Raw genomic sequence first — 20,000 nt, forward strand, 5'->3', positions numbered from 1 at the left:
CTAGAGATGTCCCACTGTCATCACTAGTAATGTGGAAGACTGTGCAGCGTTACCCATCTAGAGATGTCCCACTGTCATCACTAGTAATGTGGAAGACTGTGCAGCGTTACCCATCTAGAGATGTCCCACTGTCATCACTAGTAATGTGGAAGACTGTGCAGCGTTACCCATCTAGAGATATCCCACTGTCATCACTAGTAATGTGGAAGACTGTGCAGCGTTACCCATCTAGAGACGTCCCACTGTCATCACTAGTAATGTGGAAGACTGTGCAGCGTTACCCATCTGGAGATGTCCCACTGACATCACTAGTAATGTGGAAGACTGTGCAGCGTTACCCATCTAGAGATGTCCCACTGTCATCACTAGTAATGTGGAAGACTGTGCAGCGTTACCCATCTAGAGATGTCCCACTGTCATCACTAGTAATGTGGAAGACTGTGCAGCGTTACCCATCTAGAGATGTCCCACTGTCATCACTAGTAATGTGGAAGACTGTGCAGCGTTACTGTTAAAGGAATTTTGATTCCTGTTTATTAACCAATTCAATTAAAACACTCTGCCCATAAATAAGAATTTGTAAGATAATTATCAGCATAAAATGGACAGATACCAGTCTTAAAATCAATCAATCAATAGCGTTTATTCTCGAGAGTACTGATCATAATACATTTTACATCAGGTTATATAATAAAGATGATGTCATAGGTTTTAATGTCCAACCTCCTCTCGGATACAATGGCAATACAGTTCGAGTTCTCATTACTGTCTGCCACCTGTTAAACTATCTACAACCAACTCAAGGTCTTTCCCCTCCCTGGGTAGAGACATCATTCTAGCCTGTCTGAAGATAAACCCATTCTTTCTAACAAGGAACACATAACATTCAACATTTATGAGTTATAATTCTAAGTCAAATGTATACATATTTTAGTCATTAAACACAAAAATCCCATAACAGTTACCCATCTAGAGATGTCCCACTGTCATCACTAGTAATGTGGAAGACTGTGCAGCGTTACCCATCTAGAGATGTCACACTGTCATCACTAGTAATGTGGAAGACTGTGCAGCATTACCCATCTAGAGATGTTCCACTGTCATCACTAGTAATGTGGAAGACTGTGCAGCGTTACCCATCTAGAGACGTCCCACTGTCATCACTAGTAATGTGGAAGACTGTGCAGCGTTACCCATCTAGAGACGTCCCACTGTCATCACTAGTAATGTGGAAGACTGTGCAGCGTTACCCATCTAGAGACGTCCCACTGTCATCACTAGTAATGTGGAAGACTGTGCAGCGTTACCCATCTAGAGATGTCCCACTGTCATCACTAGTAATGTGGAAGACTGTGCAGCGTTACCCATCTAGAGATGTCCCACTGTCATCACTAGTAATGTGGAAGACTGTGCAGCGTTACCCATCTAGAGATGTCCCACTGTCATCACTAGTAATGTGGAAGACTGTGCAGCGTTACCCATCTAGAGATGTCCCACTGTCATCACTAGTAATGTGGAAGACTGCGCAGCGTTACCCATCTAGAGATGTCCCACTGTCATCACTAGTAATGTGGAAGACTGTGCAGCGTTACCCATCTAGAGATGTCCCACTGTCATCACTAGTAATGTGGAAGACTGTGCAGCATTACCCATCTAGAGATGTTCCACTGTCATCACTAGTAATGTGGAAGACTGTGCAGCGTTACCCATCTAGAGACGTCCCACTGTCATCACTAGTAATGTGGAAGACTGTGCAGCATTACCCATCTAGAGATGTCCCACTGTCATCACTAGTAATGTGGAAGACTGTGCAGCGTTACCCATCTAGAGATGTCCCACTGTCATCACTAGTAATGTGGAAGACTGTGCAGCGTTACCCATCTAGAGATGTCCCACTGTCATCACTAGTAATGTGGAAGACTGTGCAGCGTTACCCATCTAGAGATGTCCCACTGTCATCACTAGTAATGTGGAAGACTGTGCAGCGTTACCCATCTAGAGACGTCCCACTGTCATCACTAGTAATGTGGAAGACTGTGCAGCGTTACCCATCTAGAGATGTCCCACTGGGCACACACTGGTTGAATCAACACTGTTTCCACATCATTTCAATGAAATGACGTTGAACCAACGTGGAATAGATGTTGAATTGATGTCTGTGTCCAGTGGGGTGTTGCTTTCAAGCCAAGAGGCAGAGCACAGCCTTCAGCAGCCTAAACAGTAGCAGACACCCCCCAGCTCTGTCTCTGCTGGGGTGAGGGGTCTGCACAGGGGTGAGGGGTCTGCACAGGGGTGAGGGGTCTGCACAGGGCTGAGGGGTCTGCACAGGGCTGAGGGGTCTGCACAGGGCTGAGGGGTCTGCACAGGGGTGAGGGGTCTGCACAGGGGTGAGGGGTCTGCACAGGGCTGAGGGGTCTGCACAGGGCTGAGGGGTCTGCACAGGGGTGAGGGGTCTGCACAGGGGTGAGGGGTCTGCACAGGGCTGAGGGGTCTGCACAGGGCTGAGAGGTCTGCACAGGGGTGAGGGGTCTGCACAGGGGTGAGGGGTCTGCACAGGGGTGAGGGGTCTGCACAGGGCTGAGGGGTCTGCACAGGGCTGAGAGGTCTGCACAGGGGTGAGGGGTCTGCACAGGGGTGAGGGGTCTGCACAGGGGTGAGGGGTCTGCACAGGGCTGAGGGGTCTGCACAGGGCTGAGGGGTCTGCACAGGGCTGAGAGGTCTGCACAGGGGTGAGGTTATATCCTGCCTGGTTGGCCCTGTCCGGGAGTGTTATCAAACGGGGCCACAGCGTCCTCTGACCCCTGTCTCAGTCTCCAGTATCTATGCTGCAATTGTCTATGTACCGTGGGGCTAGGGTCAGTCTGCCCTGTCTGATGTATGTATCCTGTCTTGTCCTGTGTGATCTTATGTGTGCTCCCTCTAATTCTCCCATCTCTCCCTCTCCTCCCGGGGGACCTGAGCCCTAAGACCCTGCCTCAGGGCTACCTGGCCTGATGACTGTCCCCAGACCACCTGGTCGTGCTGCTGATCCAGTTTCTGCTGTGGGGGAACCCTGACCTGTTCACTGGTCGTGCTACTTTGTCCCGGACCTGCTGTTTCCTCTCCCTCCCTTTCTCTTCCTCACCTTCTGTCTCAACCTCTGAATGCTCGGCTATGAAAAGCCAACTGACATTTATTCCTGAGGTGCTGATCTGTTGCACCCTCTACAACCACTGTGATTATTATTTGACCCTGCTGGTCATCTATGAACGTTTGAACATCTTGAAGAACGATCTGGCCTTAATGGCCACGTACTCTTATAATCTCCACCCGGCACAGCCAGACGAGGACTGGCTCCTCTCTAGGTTTCTTCCTAGGTTCCAGCCTTTCTAGGGGGTTTCTGTAGAAGCACTTTGTGACAACTGCTGATGTAAAAGGGGCTTTATAAATAACTATGATTGACTGATTGAACTGTCCCCTATGAGTGTGTGTGTGTGTGTGTGTGTGTGTGTGTGTGTGTGTGTGTGTGTGTGTGTGTGTGTAGTTGGGTCACAGGGGGCAGCTGGTTTAGGTATCAGCTCTGCTAAGCATCTGTTCGTATGGAGCCTGTTCTCCGTCTCCGTCATGGCTTAATGCTTTCTCTCATAGTCTGGCTGGTCAACATAGAGGAGAGTATTAAACACCAGTCAACATAGAGGAGAGTATTAAACACCAGTCAACATAGAGGAGAGTATTAAACACCAGTCAACATAGAGGAGAGTATTAAACACCAGTCAACATAGAGGAGAGTATTAAACACCAGTCAACATAGAGATGGAGGAGAGTATTAAACACCAGTCAACATAGAGATGGAGGAGAGTATTAAACTCCAGTCAACATAGAGATGGAGGAGAGTATTAAACACCAGTCAACATAGAGGAGAGTATTAAACTCCAGTCAACATAGAGATGGAGGAGAGTATTAAACACCAGTCAACATAGATGAGAGTATTAAACACCAGTCAACATAGAGATGGAGGAGAGTATTAAACACCAGTCAACATGGAGATGGAGGAGAGTATTAAACACCAGTCAACATAGAGATGGAGGAGAGTATTAAACTCCAGTCAACATAGAGATGGAGGAGAGTATTAAACACCAGTCAACATAGAGATGGGGGAGGGTATTAAACACCAGTCAACATAGAGATGGAGGAGAGTATTAAACACCAGTCAACATAGAGATGGAGGAGAGTATTAAACACCAGTCAACATAGAGGAGAGTATTAAACACCAGTCAACATAGAGATGGAGGAGAGTATTAAACACCAGTCAACATAGAGGAGAGTATTAAACACCAGTCAACATAGAGATGGAGGAGAGTATTAAACACCAGTCAACATAGAGATGGAGGAGAGTATTAAACACCAGTCAACATAGAGGAGAGTATTAAACACCAGTCAACATGGAGATGGAGGAGAGTATTAAACACCAGTCAACATAGAGATGGAGGAGAGTATTAAACTCCAGTCAACATAGAGATGGAGGAGAGTATTAAACACCAGTCAACATAGAGGAGAGTATTACACTCCAGTCAACATAGAGATGGAGGAGAGTATTAAACACCAGTCAACATAGAGATGGAGGAGAGTATTAAACACCAGTCAACATAGATGAGAGTATTAAACACCAGTCAACATAGAGGAGAGTATTAAACTCCAGTCAACATAGAGATGGAGGAGAGTATTAAACACCAGTCAACATGGAGATGGAGGAGAGTATTAAACACCAGTCAACATAGAGATGGAGGAGAGTATTAAACTCCAGTCAACATAGAGATGGAGGAGAGTATTAAACACCAGTCAACATAGAGATGGGGGAGGGTATTAAACACCAGTCAACATAGAGATGGAGGAGAGTATTAAACACCAGTCAACATAGAGGAGAGTATTAAACACCAGTCAACATAGAGATGGAGGAGAGTATTAAACACCAGTCAACATAGAGATGGAGGAGAGTATTAAACACCAGTCAACATAGAGGAGAGTATTAAACACCAGTCAACATAGAGATGGAGGAGAGTATTAAACACCAGTCAACATAGAGATGGAGGAGAGTATTAAACACCAGTCAACATAGAGGAGAGTATTAAACACCAGTCAACATAGAGATGGAGGAGAGTATTAAACACCAGTCAACATAGAGGAGAGTATTAAACACCAATCAACATAGAGATGGAGGAGAGTATTAAACACCAGTCAACATAGAGGAGAGTATTAAACACCAATCAACATAGAGATGGAGGAGAGTATTAAACACCAGTCAACATAGAGGAGAGTATTAAACACCAATCATAGAGATGGAGGAGAGTATTAAACACCAGTCAACATAGAGATGGAGGAGAGTATTAAACACCAATCAACATAGAGATGGAGGAGAGTATTAAACACCAGTCAACATAGAGATGGAGGAGAGTATTAAACACCAGTCAACATAGAGATGGAGGAGAGTATTAAACACCAGTCAACATAGAGATGGAGGAGAGTATTAAACACCAATCAACATAGAGATGGAGAAGAGTATTAAACACCAGTCAACATAGAGATGGAGGAGAGTATTAAACACCAGTCAACATAGAGATGGAGGAGAGTATTAAACACCAGTCAACATAGAAGAGAGTATTAAACACCAGTCAACATAGAGATGGAGGAGAGGATTAAACACCAATCAACATAGAGATGGAGGAGAGTATTAAACACCAGTCAACATAGAGATGGAGGAGAGTATTAAACACCAGTCAACATAGAGGAGAGTATTAAACACCAGTCAACATAGAGGAGAGTATTAAACACCAGTCAACATAGAGGAGAGTATTAAACACCAGTCAACATAGAGGAGAGTATTAAACACCAGTCAACATAGAGGAGAGTATTAAACACTAGCTAACCAAACATTTATGTTCTCTATAGCAGCAGCAGCAGTAGGGGGTGTAGTGTACTGTTGGGTTGGGGTGTAGTGTACTGTTAGGTTGGGGTGTAGTGTACTGTTAGGCTGGGGTGTAGTGTACTGTTAGGTTGGGGTGTAGTGTACTGTTAGGTTGGGGTGTAGTGTACTGTTAGGTTGGGGTGTAGTGTACTGTTAGGCCGGGGTGTAGTGTACTGTTAGGCTGGGGTGTAGTGTACTGTTAGGTCGGGGTGTAGTGTACGGTTAGGTCGGGGTGTAGTGTACGGTTAGGTCGGGGTGTAGTGTACTGTTAGGTCGGGGTGTAGTGTACTGTTAGGTTGGGGTGTAGTGTACTGTTAGGTTGGGGTGTAGTGTACTGTTAGGTTGGGGTGTAGTGTACTGTTAGGTTGGGGTGTAGTGTACTGTTAGGTTGGGGTGTAGTGTACTGTTAGGTTGGGGTGTAGTGTACTGTTAGGTTGGGGTGTAGTGTACTGTTATGTTGGGGTGTAGTGTACTGTTAGGTCGGGGTGTAGTGTACTGTTAGGTTGGGGTGTAGTGTACTGTTGGGGTGTAGTGTACTGTTGGGGTGTAGTGTACTGTTAGGTTGGGGTGTAGTGTACTGTTAGGCTGGGGTGTAGTGTACTGTTAGGCTGGGGTGTAGTGTACTGTTAGGTTGGGGTGTAGTGTACTGTTAGGTTGGGGTGTAGTGTACTGTTAGGTTGGGGTGTAGTGTACTGTTAGGTTGGGGTGTAGTGTACTGTTAGGTTGGGGTGTAGTGTACTGTTAGGTTGGGGTGTAGTGTACTGTTAGGTTGGGGTGTAGTGTACTGTTAGGTTGGGGTGTAGTGTACTGTTAGGTTGGGGTGTAGTGTACTGTTAGGTTGGGGTGTAGTGTACTGTTAGGTTGGGGTGTAGTGTACTGTTAGGTTGGGGTGTAGTGTACTGTTAGGTTGGGGTGTAGTGTACTGTTAGGTTGGGGTGTAGTGTACTGTTAGGCTGGGGTGTAGAGTACTGTTAGGTTGGGGTGTAGTGTACTGTTAGGTTGGGGTGTAGTGTTCTGTTAGGTTGGGGTGTAGTGTACTGTTAGGTTGGGGTGTAGTGTACTGTTAGGTTGGGGTGTAGTGTACTGTTAGGCTGGGGTGTAGAGTACTGTTAGGTTGGGGTGTAGTGTACTGTTAGGCTGGGGTGTAGTGTACTGTTAGGTTGGGGTGTAGTGTACTGTTAGGCTGGGGTGTAGAGTACTGTTAGGTTGGGTTGTAGTGTACTGTTAGGCTGGGGTGTAGTGTACTGTTAGGTTGGGGTGTAGTGTACTGTTAGGTTGGGGTGTAGTGTACTGTTAGGTTGGGGTGTAGTGTACTGTTAGGTTGGGGTGTAGTGTACTGTTAGGCTGGGGTGTAGTGTACTGTTAGGTTGGGGTGTAGTGTACTGTTAGGTTGGGGTGTAGTGTACTGTTAGGTTGGGGTGTAGTGTACTGTTAGGTTGGGGTGTAGTGTACTGTTAGGTTGGGGTGTAGTGTACTGTTAGGTCGGGGTGTAGTGTACTGTTAGGTCGGGGTGTAGTGTACTGTTAGGTCGGGGTGTAGTGTACTGTTAGGTCGGGGTGTAGTGTACTGTTAGGTCGGGGTGTAGTGTACTGTTAGGTCGGGGTGTAGTGTACTGTTAGGTTGGGGTGTAGTGTACTGTTAGGTTGGGGTGTAGTGTACTGTTAGGTTGGGGTGTAGTGTACTGTTAGGTTGGGGTGTAGTGTACAGTTAGGTTGGGGTGTAGTGTACTGTTAGGCTGGGGTGTAGTGTACTGTTAGGTTGGGGTGTACCGTGTTGGTCTAGGCCATAGCCATTATTATGTTGTGTTTTTAAAATGTCAAAAAGGTGATTTTAACCACTAGCCCCGTCCCAAACCTTCACCTTACCCCTGAACTTAAATTAGGAATAAAAGGGTGTCATTCTATGCTGGACCCAGAAGGCTGAAACCCACTTGTCTGAGCAACGCTCTTAGCTGTCCACTTCACCAGGTCACCCACGTGGTGTAGTGTTGGGGTCAGTGTGGAGCCAGGTCACCCACGTGGTGTAGTGTTGGGGTCAGTGTGGAGCCAGGTCACCCACGTGGTGTAGTGTTGGGGTCAGTATGGAGCTAAGTGAGACCTCACACTGGACAGAGGACTGCTGTACGCCAGACCTCAGGCCACACGGACACTGGTGAGGGGGGCGAGAGAGGTGGGGGGGGGGGGTTGGCAAGCTGTCCCCTCTGCCTCTCACCAGACCCCCAAGCTGTCCCCTCTGCCTCTCACATGACCCCAAGCTGTCACAACAGACACTTAGCAGCCCTCACAGTAAACACACACCAGGGAGGGAGGGGGAGTGGCTTTCTCTCGTAACAGGGATGGAGAAAGAGAGAAGGAAAGAGACAGATGGGAAAAAGAAAGAGGTAAAGAAAGGCAGGGAAGAAATATTGAGGAATATATAGAGGAAGAGGAAGAGCGAGAAGGACAGAGAAAGAGAGAACGAGAGAGTGAGAGAATGTGGGAGAGAGCCAGAGAGAGAGAAAACAGAGAGAAAGAACGAGAGAGAGAGAGAGAGACTTTTTGTCTTTATTTAATGATACATTCTCATTTCATTAAACCCCCCCACTCCCCCTTATTAAGACAAAAAACAAATATCCCCTGTACCTCATACTCACCTTGCTCCACGATACAACACAACACCACACATCACAATAACCCAAACCTCACCACTTCTACAACCGTATCTCCAACCCATCTTCCCCAGCTGTACAGACAGCCCCCCGACACACCATACCTCCTGAAATATCTCAGCACGTTTTATCATTTTATACAACTCAAATTCCACCCTAAGGCGCGCAGAGACCATCCCATTAAATTATAGTAAAGGGTTTGTTATCCCCCACCTTTGACCCTGTTCCTCCTTGTTAGCCAAATAGACAACTTTGAAAGAAAATTCAACAACACACATTTGGCCTCCTTATTTGAATACCTGTACCCCATTATCGACATCCCGACAGTAAACTCCACCCCCAGCCAGTTTATGCCACAGGGAAGATGCCACCAGGTTGTTGATTATCAGCATTCTTCCTCTATATGACACTTGGGACAGGAGCCACCTCCACCTGGCCAGTCTTGACACCACTGCCTGTGACAGCCCCTCCCAGTTCTTCCTGACCCACCTCTCCGAGCCCAGGTACACCCCCAAAATTGTAAGCCACAACCCCACTGCAAACCCCCTGGAAGCAGAAGAGGGGCCCTATCCCTCCATGCCCAACATAACAGAGCTTTGCACTTGCCCCAGTTCACCTTAGCTGACGAAGCTCCCTCGTACAACTTCAGACTAGTCTCTAGTAGTTGCATATCCTGCCCATCCCTGACCATCACAGAAACGTAATCTGCATACGCTGACACTGCTATGCCTGTCAACACACCCATCCCTGTCCAGCACACTCCCTGCAGTTACCTGCGTAGCAGGCTCAAAAAAGGCTCAATGGCTAGTGTATATAACTGCCCCGATAGAGGGCATCCTTGTCTAATGCCCCGTCTCACGCAGACTGGCCTGCTGAGCCCCCCTCCCAACTTGACCATACATGACGCCCCAGCATACACCATCTTCACACAGGCCAAAAAACCTTTCCCCAAACATCACATTAAACAGATACTCATGGTCCACTCTATCAAAAGCCTTCTCTTGATCCAAAGAGACCAGTCCAAAGTTCACATTAGAACCTCTCGACAAGTCCAACATGTCCCTGATTAAGAACAAGAACAAAGTCTGTGATTGAGCGTCCTGGTACACAATGTGTCTGGTCCTTGTGTACAATAGAATCCAGATGGGACTTCAATCTGTTAGCGAGGACCTTGGCAAATATCTTGTAGTCCGCACAGAGCAATGCCACAGGCCTCCAGTTCCTAAGTTCACACAAGTCCCATTTTTTGGGAAGAAGAGTCAGAGCCGCACGACAGCAGCTCATCGGCAACTTTCCTACCCTGACGCACTCACGCAAAAGATGTCCAGTCCAATTATTCCCCAGAATGTTTATAAAACTCCACTGGGAGTCCATCGATCCCCGGTGTACGGCCGAGGGACATCTGGGTTACGGCCTCTGCTAGTTCATGGGACAACAGAGGAATGCTCATTTCATGCCTCTGTGCCAGAGAGAGCTTAGGGAGTTCTGCAAACAAGACCTGAGCACACATAGGATTACACAGTTCTGCCCTATACAATTCAGTATAAACCTCCACAGAGGTCACCTGCCCATCAGACAGCCGTAGACAATGCATACCTTTGGCTTCACCGCTCTGTCTTTCCAAACCAAAGAAGAAGGAGCTGGGAGCATCCATCTCCTTGAGCATGGAGAACCTAGCTCTTACAAGTTCTCCCTTTGCTTTAACCAGGAAAAACCTGCACAGGTCCCTACGTAAATCAGCTAAATTAGCCTGGAGGCCTACATTGCCCTGCCCCATCATCTCTACCTCCATCTCACTAATACTACGCTGGAGTTCCAACCAATACTCTCGTAGCGTCTGAGGATGAGAGAGCTGTATACTGTTGACAGAAAAGCCCAATTTGGACTTTCTCCACATCCCGCCATTGACTCATACTCCTCTCTTCGCTGCCCCCACCTTTCCCAAAAAGTCTGGAAACCTGAGCAAAAAGTGGCATTGTGTAAGAGCTTTACATGAAACTTCCAATAGGATTCCTGCCGAGGCCCTGGTGAAATAGACAGCCGAGCCATGGTTATGTGATGATCCGAAAAACCCACCGGGAGAATGGTAGCGCCCAACAGCCTATTGCTCTGATTCCTGGACATGTAAAAATGATCAAGTCAGGCTGGACTCACCCTAGCCCCAAAGACCTTCACCCATGTATACTGTCTTGTGTTGGGATGTCTAGTTCTCCAAACATCCACTAGGTCAAACTGATTAATGATGTCCCTTAACACCCCCACTGAGCCTGAATGAGGCTCCTCCCCATTTCTGTCTTTCGTCTCCTCAGGCGCTACCTGTGAGAGTTCCTGTCTAAGACATCCAAATAGAAGTCGATTTCATTCACCACATTGCTATTCGTCTCCTGCAGAAACAACACCTGTAGTTTTTTTGGTTTTACATATTCACCCAACACACCCAGCCTCCTCTTTCCCAAATCTCTGGCACCATTTGTATTAAGCGAGCCTACCGAAAGAGTTTCCATAAGAAGTGGGAGAAAAGCCAGCAAAGAAAGAGAACAATAGCAAAGCTCAAAAAGCTCCAGTGACAGAAAAAAACTATTAATCTAAACAGCGTCTGAAGGTAGACCTTTACGCACGGTTGTGACCCACTTCCTGGGTGAGATGACACCATTCCCCTCATTTTTCATAGCGTGTTGTACTGATCTTACAAACTTTCCCGGATTGCAAGAAAAAGACTCAAGATTAACTTTTTACCCCTTAGCCTCATTTAGGAACCTTGACAGCTTCCTCACCGTATACTTTGACCCCTCTGCCTGACTGGCTGTCAGCTCTGGACCCATTGAGGAGGAGTCTGAAAATAAGGCCTCCTCATCTCCATCTCCCATCCTGACCACCTGCCCTTTTTCTCAGGTCGGGGCCTCCCCCAACAGCACCAGGCAAAGGTTCCTTGGTGCCTTTGACCACACCGGCCTCTCCCCTCCCAACTCCTTTCTTCTCCCCCTTTTTCCTCTTCTGCCTGACACCCTCCTCCACCCTCCCTAGTCTCTTACCCTTCCCCACTATACTCTCCTCATCCACTAGCATAACCTGACTAGACCCAGCCTCATCCACACCACCCTCTATAGCATGACTAGATCCAGCCTCAGCTACACCACCCTCTATAGCATGACTAGACCCAGCCTCATCTACACCACCATCCATAGCATGATTAGACCCAGCCTCATCTACACCACCATCTGCAGTCTGACTAGACCCAGCCTCATCTACACCACCATCTGCAGTCTGATTAGACCCAGCCTCATCTACACCACCATCTGCAGTCTGACTAGACCCAGCCTCATCTACACCACCATCTGTAGCATGACTAGACCCAGCCTCATCTACAGCACCATCCATAGCATGACTAGACCCAGCCTCATCTACACCACCATCTGTAGCATGACTAGATCCAGCCTCATCTACACCACCATCTGTAGCATTACTAGACCCAGCCTCATCTACACCACCATCTGTAGCATGACTAGATCCAGCCTCATCTACAGCACCATCCATAGCATGACTAGACCCAGCCTCATCTACACCACCATCTGTAGCATTACTAGACCCAGCCTCATCTACACCACCATCTGTAGCATTACTAGACCCAGCCTCATCTACACCACCATCTGTAGCCTGACTAGACCCAGCCTCATCTACACCACCATCTGTAGCATGACTAGATCCAGCCTCATCTACACCACCATCTGTAGCATTACTAGACCCAGCCTCATCTACACCACCATCTGTAGCCTGACTAGACCCAGCCTCATCTACACCACCATCCATAGCCAGACTAGGCCCTGCCTCAGCTACACCACCCTCTATAGCATGACTAGACCCAGCCTCATCCACACCACCCTCTATAGCATGACTAGACCCAGCCTCATCCACACCACCTTCTATAGCATGACTAGACCCAGCCTCATCCACACCACCTTCTATAGCATGACTAGGCCCAGCCTCATCCACACCACCCTCTATAGCATGACTAGGCCCAGCCTCATCCACACCACCCTCTATAGCATGACTAGGCCCAGCCTCAGCTACACCACCCTCTATAGCATGACTAGGCCCAGCCTCATCCATACCACCTTCTATAGCATGACTAGGCCCAGCCTCATCCACACCACCATCTATAGCATGACTAGGCCCAGCCTCATCCACACCACCTTCTATAGCATGACTAGGCCCAGCCTCATCCACACCACCCTCTATAGCATGACTAGGCCCAGCCTCATCCACACCACCCTCTATAGCATGACTAGGCCCAGCCTCATCCACACCACCCTCTATAGCATGACTAGGCCCAGCCTCATCCACACCACCCTCTATAGCATGACTAGGCCCAGCCTCATCCACACCACCCTCTATAGCATGACTAGGCCCAGCCTCATCCACACCACCCTCTATAGCATGACTAGATCCAGCCTCAGCTACACCACCCTCTATAGCATGACTAGGCCCAGCCTCATCCACACCACCCTCTATAGCATGACTAGACCCAGCCTCAGCTACACCACCCTCTATAGCATGACTAGGCCCAGCCTCATCCACACCACCCTCTATAGCATGACTAGGCCCAGCCTCATCCACACCACCCTCTATAGCATGACTAGGCCCAGCCTCATCCACACCACCCTCTATAGCATGACTAGGCCCAGCCTCATCCACACCACCCTCTATAGCATGACTAGGCCCAGCCTCATCCACACCACCCTCTATAGCATGACTAGGCCCAGCCTCATCCACACCACCCTCTATAGCATGACTAGGCCCAGCCTCATCCACACCACCCTCTATAGCATGACTAGATCCAGCCTCAGCTACACCACCCTCTATAGCATGACTAGGCCCAGCCTCATCCACACCACCCTCTATAGCATGACTAGGCCCAGCCTCATCCACACCACCCTCTATAGCATGACTAGGCCCAGCCTCATCCACACCACCCTCTATAGCATGACTAGGCCCAGCCTCATCCACACCACCCTCTATAGCATGACTAGGCCCAGCCTCATCCACACCACCCTCTATAGCATGACTAGGCCCAGCCTCATCCACACCACCCTCTATAGCATGACTAGACCCAGCCTCATCCACACCACCTTCTATAGCATGACTAGGCCCAGCCTCATCCACACCACCCTCTATAGCATGACTAGACCCAGCCTCATCCACACCACCTTCTATAGCATGACTAGGCCCAGCCTCATCCACACCACCCTCTATAGCATGACTAGGCCCAGCCTCATCCACACCACCCTCTATAGCATGACTAGGCCCAGCCTCATCCACACCACCCTCTATAGCATGACTAGGCCCAGCCTCTGCTGCCTGCGTCTCATGGCCCCCTGCATGTTGACCTCAATTTCCCCCACTGGCGCTTGTACTCTCACCTTGTCTACGGCCTTTATGTGGGCACGCAAAGCTCTTATGCCCCAAATCCCCACATTCAAAACACCGAAGACTATCTGTGCTGGCAAACCCTGCGTAGAGCCCCTCCCCATGCCTCACTTTAAAATGCACATTTAACTGTTGCTCATTGTAGTTCAGAAACATAAACACTTGCCTCCGTAACGAAACAACGTGCTAAACGGCATCTGCCTGAAAACCTGCTGACAGTACACAACAACCGCTAGCAAACTTACCAACCTGACTCTTTAGAACATCCGTAATAAACGGAGGCAGATGATCAACTACTACCCTGGTCGAAAGAGTCGAAAGAGAAGACATCGGCATCAACATATCCCTTACAAATATTCCACTAGCAATCAGCCTACCCACCAAATTCACTCCTTTCATAAACACAACCACAGCTTTGTTCATTCTAGATGTGGAATGTATGAATTCAGCTCCGACCTGTTCACCGACCGCGAGCAGAACCTCCTCCACCTTAACTCCATTCTCAGGAACACACCTGAATCCATGCCGTAACAACAGTGTCTCCTCTGCGCTAGGCTGCGAAGCCATCGTGCACACCACACCTTCCACGCCCCGGGAAACTAAACCTCTGTCCTCTTCCTACCTAACTTTAACGAAAACAGTGGGTACCGTTAAACTAACAGTGTGTTAAGCCTCCACCATCTAACTTTAATATAATAAATACCAAGGATAGAATCAAGAAAATAAGTTAGGACAGAGCCATTCACCCAGCCTCTCAACTACAAAACACTCCCAGCATGCACTGAGAAAGAGAGAGAGAAAACGAGAGAGAGAGAAAGAACGAGAGAGAGAGAGAAAGAGAGAGAGAACGAGAGAAAGAGAAAGAGAGAAAAAGAGATGGAGAGAGAGAACGAGAGAGAGAGAAAGAGAGAGAAAGAGATGAGCGAGAGAAAGAGGAAGAGAGAGAGAGAGAAAGAGAGAGAGAAAAAGAGATGGAGAGAGAAAGAGGAAGAGGGAGCAGGTGAGAGAAGACATCAAGATATATTGACTATGTGCTCGCCCTGGGTTCTCTCCCCCTCGGTTTCCTCCCTGTCTGGCCTGCTGCTGTTTCTGTGATGTCTGGAATGGCGTATCCGTCTCCCCTCTGGCACCCACTGCTTCCCTAGCCTAGCCGCTAAACAGCTAATTATAGCCCAGCGACAGGACGGAGGTGTGACCTGGTTACCTATTTAAAGATCAGAGAGAACCTGTGAGAAAGTCCCTGCACAGAGGAGAGAGGGGAGCCGCTAGGCCGCAGGAATGTGTTTCATTCCATTCCATCCACTCCATTCCAGCCATTATTATGAGCCTCCCCTCACCAGTACCCAGACACCCATAGACACACACATCTATTGACACACTGTCACTGTGTGCCACCTATCTCTCGTGTACACATTGTCTCCCCACCAACATGCGAATGCAAATGCACGCACGCACGCACGCACGCACGCACGCACGCACGCACGCACGCACGCACGCACACACGCACACACGCACACACACACGCACACACACACACACACACACACTCCTGACTACTGTCTATTGACACAGTGTTCCAGTACCACATGTATCACTTAACCTCCATGTCAAAACACAGGCGTAATCTAAGCCTGAGGAACCCCATAAAGGAGCAGTGTGTGTTGGGATGAGCAGCCAGCGTGTCAGTGGAGCCTCTCTGTGAGCTGGCAGGACCAAAGTACAAAGCCTGTGTCTCTATAGGGAGGGGACAGAGGAGAATGAGGGAAGATAACCTGCTGTATGCTCTATAGGGAGGGGACAGAGGAGAATGAGGGAAGATAACCTGCTGTATGCTCTACAGGGAGGGGACAGAGGAGAATGAGGGAAGATAACCTGCTGTATGCTCTATAGGGAGGGGACAGAGGAGAATGAGGGAAGATAACCTGCTGTATGCTCTATAGGGAGGGGACAGAGGAGAATGAGGGAAGATAACCTGCTGTATGTTCTATAGGGAGGGGACAGAGGAGGATGAGGGAAGATAACCTGCTGTATGCTCTATAGGGAGGGGACAGAGGAGAATGAGTGAAGATAACCTGCTGTATGCTCTATAGGGAGGGGACAGAGGAGAATGAGGGAAGATAACCTGCTGTATACTCTATAGGGAGGGGACAGAGGAGAATGAGTGAAGATAACCTGCTGTATGTTCTATAGGGAGGGGACAGAGGAGAATGAGGGAAGATAACCTGCTGTATGCTCTATAGGGAGGGGACAGAGGAGAATGAGGGAAGATAACCTGCTGTATGCTCTATAGGGAGGGGACAGAGGAGAATGAGGGAAGATAACCTGCTGTATGTTCTATAGGGAGGGGACAGAGGAGAATGAGGGAAGATAACCTGCTGTATGTTCTATAGGGAGGGGACAGAGGAGAATGAGGGAAGATAACCTGCTGTATGTTCTATAGGGAGGGGACAGAGGAGAATGAGGGAAGATAACCTGCTGTATGCTCTACAGGGAGGGGACAGAGGAGAATGAGGGAAGATAACCTGCTGTATGCTCTACAGGGAGGGGACAGAGGAGAATGAGGGAAGATAACCTGCTGTATGTTCTATAGGGAGGGGACAGAGGAGAATGAGGGAAGATAACCTGCTGTACTGCTCTATAGGGAGGGGACAGAGGAGAATGAGGGAAGATAACCTGCTGTATGTTCTATAGGGAGGGGACAGAGGAGAATGAGGGAAGATAACCTGCTGTATGCTCTATAGGGAGGGGACAGAGGAGAATGAGGGAAGATAACCTGCTGTATACTCTATAGGGAGGGGACAGAGGAGAATGAGGGAAGATAACCTGCTGTATGTTCTATAGGGAGGGGACAGAGGAGAATGAGGGAAGATAACCTGCTGTATGCTCTATAGGGAGGGGACAGAGGAGAATGAGGGAAGATAACCTGCTGTATGTTCTATAGGGAGGGGACAGAGGAGAATGAGGGAAGATAACCTGCTGTATGCTCTATAGGGAGGGGACAGAGGAGAATGAGGGAAGATAACCTGCTGTATGCTCTATAGGGAGGGGACAGAGGAGAATGAGGGAAGATCACCTGCTGTATGTTCTATAGGGAGGGGACAGAGGAGAATGAGGGAAGATAACCTGCTGTATGTTCTATAGGGAGGGGACAGAGGAGAATGAGGGAAGATAACCTGCTGTATGTTCTATAGGGAGGGGACAGAGGAGAATGAGGGAAGATAACCTGCTGTATGCTCTATAGGGAGGGGACAGAGGAGAATGAGGGAAGATAACCTGCTGTATGCTCTATAGGGAGGGGACAGAGGAGAATGAGGGAAGATAACCTGCTGTATGCTCTATAGGGAGGGGACAGAGGAGAATGAGGGAAGATAACCTGCTGTATGTTCTATAGGGAGGGGACAGAGGAGAATGAGGGAAGATAACCTGCTGTATGTTCTATAGGGAGGGGACAGAGGAGAATGAGGGAAGATAACTTGCTGTATGCTCTATAGGGAGGGGACAGAGGAGAATGAGGGAAGATAACCTGCTGTATGCTCTACAGGGAGGGGACAGAGGAGAATGAGGGAAGATAACCTGCTGTATGTTCTATAGGGAGGGGACAGAGGAGAATGAGGGAATATAACCTGCTGTATGCTCTACAGGGAGGGGACAGAGGAGAATGAGGGAAGATAACCTGCTGTATGCTCTATAGGGAGGGGACAGAGGAGAATGAGGGAAGATAACCTGCTGTATGCTCTATAGGGAGGGGACAGAGGAGAATGAGGGAAGATAACCTGCTGTATGCTCTATAGGGAGGGGACAGAGGAGAATGAGGGAAGATAACCTGCTGTATGCTCTATAGGGAGGGGACAGAGGAGAATGAGGGAAGATAACCTGCTGTATGTTCTATAGGGAGGGGACAGAGGAGAATGAGGGAAGATAACCTGCTGTATGCTCTATAGGGAGGGGACAGAGGAGAATGAGGGAAAATAACCTGCTGTATGCTCTATAGGGAGGGGACAGAGGAGAATGAGGGAAGATAACCTGCTGTATGCTCTATAGGGAGGGGACAGAGGAGAATGAGGGAAGATAACCTGCTGTATGCTCTATAGGGAGGGGACAGAGGAGAATGAGGGAAGATAACCTGCTGTATGCTTCTATAGGGAGGGGACAGAGGAGAATGAGGGAAGATAACCTGCTGTATGCTCTATAGGGAGGGGACAGAGGAGAATGAGGGAAAATAACCTGCTGTATGTTCTATAGGGAGGGGACAGAGGAGAATGAGGGAAGATAACCTGCTGTATGCTCTATAGGGAGGGGACAGAGGAGAATGAGGGAAGATAACCTGCTGTATGCTCTATAGGGAGGGGACAGAGGAGAATGAGGGAAGATAACCTGCTGTATGTTCTATAGGGAGGGGACAGAGGAGAATGAGGGAAGATAACCTGCTGTATGCTCTATAGGGAGGGGACAGAGGAGAATGAGGGAAGATAACCTGCTGTATGCTCTATAGGGAGGGGACAGAGGAGAATGAGGGAAGATAACCTGCTGTATGTTCTATAGGGAGGGGACAGAGGAGAATGAGGGAAGATAACCTGCTGTATGTTCTATAGGGAGGGGACAGAGGAGAATGAGGGAAAATAACCTGCTGTATGCTCTATAGGGAGGGGACAGAGGAGAATGAGGGAAGATAACCTGCTGTATGCTCTATAGGGAGGGGACAGAGGAGAATGAGGGAAGATAACCTGGTGTATGTTCTATAGGGAGGGGACAGAGGAGAATGAGGGAAGATAACCTGCTGTATGTTCTATAGGGAGGGGACAGAGGAGAATGAGGGAAGATAACCTGCTGTATACTCTATAGGGAGGGGACAGAGGAGAATGAGGGAAGATAACCTGCTGTATGCTCTATAGGGAGGGGACAGAGGAGAATGAGGGAAGATAACCTGGTGTATGCTCTATAGGGAGGGGACAGAGGAGAATGAGGGAAGATAACCTGCTGTATGTTCTATAGGGAGGGGACAGAGGAGAATGAGGGAAGATAACCTGCTGTATACTCTATAGGGAGGGGACAGAGGAGAATGAGGGAAGATAACCTGCTGTATGCTCTACAGGGAGGGGACAGAGGAGAATGAGGGAAGATAACCTGCTGTATGCTCTATAGGGAGGGGACAGAGGAGAATGAGGGAAGATAACCTGCTGTATGTTCTATAGGGAGGGGACAGAGGAGAATGAGGGAAGATAACCTGCTGTATGCTCTACAGGGAGGGGACAGAGGAGAATGAGGGAAGATAACCTGCTGTATGCTCTATAGGGAGGGGACAGAGGAGAATGAGGGAAGATAACCTGCTGTATGTTCTATAGGGAGGGGACAGAGGAGAATGAGGGAAGATAACCTGCTGTATGCTCTATAGGGAGGGGACAGAGGAGAATGAGGGAAGATAACCTGCTGTATGCTCTATAGGGAGGGGACAGAGGAGAATGAGGGAAGATAACCTGCTGTATGTTCTATAGGGAGGGGACAGAGGAGAATGAGTGAAGATAACCTGCTGTATGTTCTATAGGGAGGGGACAGAGGAGAATGAGGGAAGATAACCTGCTGTATGCTCTATAGGGAGGGGACAGAGGAGAATGAGGGAAGATAACCTGGTGTATGTTCTATAGGGAGGGGACAGAGGAGAATGAGGGAAGATAACCTGCTGTATGTTCTATAGGGAGGGGACAGAGGAGAATGAGGGAAGATAACCTGCTGTATGTTCTATAGGGAGGGGACAGAGGAGAATGAGGGAAGATAACCTGCTGTATGTTCTATAGGGAGGGGACAGAGGAGAATGAGGGAAGATAACCTGCTGTATGCTCTACAGGGAGGGGACAGAGGAGAATGAGGGAAGATAACCTGCTGTATGTTCTATAGGGAGGGGACAGAGGAGAATGAGGGAAGATAACCTGCTGTATGCTCTATAGGGAGGGGACAGAGGAGAATGAGGGAAGATAACCTGCTGTATGCTCT

General features: G+C 48.6%; 1 protein-coding gene across 1 annotated transcript in view; it reads right to left on the reverse strand.

The window, feature by feature from the left end:
• LOC120049524 (metallophosphoesterase MPPED2) overlaps positions 1 to 20,000 on the reverse strand; it is a 197,368-nt gene that overhangs the window by 75,031 nt on the left and 102,337 nt on the right. The gene's annotated exons all lie outside the window — the stretch shown is intronic.

This window comes from Salvelinus namaycush, chromosome 1 (assembly GCF_016432855.1).
Source record: "Salvelinus namaycush isolate Seneca chromosome 1, SaNama_1.0, whole genome shotgun sequence".
Lineage (NCBI taxonomy): Eukaryota > Metazoa > Chordata > Actinopteri > Salmoniformes > Salmonidae > Salvelinus > Salvelinus namaycush.